The sequence below is a fragment of the Colobus angolensis genome, unplaced genomic scaffold (assembly GCF_000951035.1).
Source record: "Colobus angolensis palliatus isolate OR3802 unplaced genomic scaffold, Cang.pa_1.0 Scaffold355, whole genome shotgun sequence".
NCBI lineage: Eukaryota > Metazoa > Chordata > Mammalia > Primates > Cercopithecidae > Colobus > Colobus angolensis.
The window spans coordinates 33,977-36,823 of NW_012116877.1; positions in this window are offsets into that span (position 1 = coordinate 33,977).

Consider the following 2,847-nt stretch of genomic DNA (forward strand, 5'->3'; position numbering starts at 1 on the left):
GTTTCCTATCCTTTGTACTATTCTTGCAATTTTTCTGCAAGTTTAAGGTTATTGGCAAAATAAAAGTTAAAACAGAAAAAGAACATAAAAGTATATGCACAAAGAGTATTGTTTAGAAATCTACCTATTGTGAGGCCTGTGCCTGGTACCAAGTACATGCTGAATAGCTGATGCTACTGCCAGCTTTTCAGGTCTGGAGAGAAAGGTATTTCTCGTAAGAAGTCACAAGGCGGCATCCCAAAGCCAAGAAACACCGTCTAGCACAGTTCACTGAGTCTGTAGAGCTGTCAGTGTCCTACCCTTCCTTACCCAGAATGCACTCCTTAATCCTAAAGAAAAAAAAGAAAAAGCTTTGTCTGCTAAAAACAGGGGCTCCTTCCTTTCACAGTGGACAAGGCTATGGAGCACCTGAGAGCTGGCCTCCTTTCCTTCTGTTTGGGTCCGGATTTCAGAGCAGCCATCAAGGGTCACTGCATATATCACAACTAGGACATCGACTCTAGAGACCTATGAAAAGGAGTGGACGAATGTGGTGGCAATGTAGAATAGTGAGCCCTGGAATGGGAACTCACAGACATTCACGTGTTGTGTGTATTCAGCCATATCCTTCCTTATCCTGTTTTTTTTTTTTAATTGATTTTTTAATTGTAAATTGACAATTTATACTTGTTTATAATTATGGGGCACAAAGTCCTACTGTGACTTATAAATACAATGTGGGATAATTAAATCAAGCCGGTTAACATATCCATCACCTCATATGCTTAACATTTTTTGGGTTGAGAACATTTGAAATTTACTCTTAGCAATCTACCATGCTATGCAATAGATCTCAAAAAACAATATATTCCTCCTGAAACTTTAAGCCCTATGACTATCATTTCCCCATTCCTCCTCCCCACGTCTCTGTAACCACCATTCTACTCACTGCTTCTATATATATATACACATATATTATATATACATACATATATGTAAATATGTATATATAAAATATATGTATATATACATAAAAGTATCAGTATATACACATATTACATATGTGTATATATACACACGTGTGTGTGTGTGTGTGTGTGTATATATATTTTTTTGAGACAGTCTCACTCTATTGCCCAAGCTGGAGTGAAGTGGTGCAATCTCGGCTCACTGCAACCTCCACCTCCCAGGTTCAAGTGATTCTCCTGCCTCAGCCTCCTGAGTAGCTGGGATTACAGGTGCCCACCACCACGCCTGGTTAATTTTTGTATTTTTAGTAGAGACAAGAGTTTCCTCATGTTGCCCAGACTGGTCTCCAACTCCTGGGCTGAAGCGATCCACCCACCCCAGCCTCCCAAAGTGCTGGAATTACAGGCATGAGCCACCACGCTGGCTCTTCTACTCACTGCTTCTATGAGTTGAACTGTTTCAGATTCTACAAATAAATGACAACATTTCATCCTGTTTTGTTTTTCTTGAGATAAGAGTCTTGCTCTGTCGCCCAGGCTGGAGTGCTATGGCCCAATCTCGGCTCATTGCAAACTCCACTTGCCAGGTTCACGCCATTCTCCTGCCTCAGCCTTCCAAGTAGCTGGGACTAGAGGCGCCTGCCACCCTGCCTGGCTAAATTTTTTTGTGTTTTTAGTAGAGACGGGGTTTCACTGTGTTAGCCAGGATGGTCTCGATCTCCTGACCTTGTGTTCTGCCCGCCTCAGCCTCCCAAAGTTCTGGGATTACAGGTGTGAGCCACCACACCCAGCCCATTTCATCGTGTTTTTTTTTTTTTTTTTTTGAGACGGAGTTTCACTCTTGTTGCCCAGGCTAGAGTGCAATGGCACAATCTGAGCTCACCGCAACCTCTGCCTCCTGGGATCAAGTGATTCTCCTGCCTCAGCCTCCCAAGTAGCTGGGATTACAGACATGCGCCATCATGCCTGGCTAATTTTGTATTTTTAGTAGAGATAGGGTTTCTCCATGTTGGTCAGGCTGGTCTCGAACTCCCGACCTCAGGTGATCCACCCGTCTTGGCCTCCCAAAGTGCTGGGATTACAGGAATGAGCCACTGCGCCCATCCTGTTTTCTTAATCTGACTTCCTAGATGTTCTACCTGGAGCTCCTAGGATTTAATATTTCTAAGTTCTGGAATATGTCCATTCTGGTCTACCTGACCCTGTCACAAATTGCACCTTGAAATGAAATTGCTCTGGTCACAAAGGTCTCTTGCTACCTGCCTGTGATTACACAGTGTAGGAGGTGTATAGACTGTCCAAGGAAGCCTCTGGTATTTATTGTATTGAGTCTCAGTTTCCTTATCAGAATAAAACAAATAATAACATTTGCTTTTTGATTAGATATATAAATATAGTATCTAGAACAGAGTAGATATTAAATGAATTACAGTATTTTCTTTTTACACTTTGGTTTAAGCAACAGGGTATTGTAGAAAAAAATGAGATTTAAAGTTAAGACAAAGTTCCTGGTTGAGTGTGGTGGCTCATGCCTGTAATGTCAGCACTATGAGAGGCCAAGGTGGGAGGAACACTTGAGTTTAGGAGTTTGAGACCAGTCTGGACAACATGGTGAGACTCTGTCGCTACAAAAAATTTTAAAAATTAGCCAAGTGTGGTGGTGTGCACCCATGGTTTCAGCAACTTGGAAGGCTGAAGTGAATTGCTTGAGCCCAGGAGGTTAAAGCTGAAGTAAGCTGTAACCATGTCAAAGCATTCCAGCCTGGGCAACAGAGCAAGACCTTGTCTTAAAAAAAAAAAAAAAAAAGCCATTACCAAAGATGAGTTTGACTCATAGACTCAGAATTTTATCAAAAAATTGGGAGATATTATTTCATAGTGAGTCAGCAAGGCATTTTTT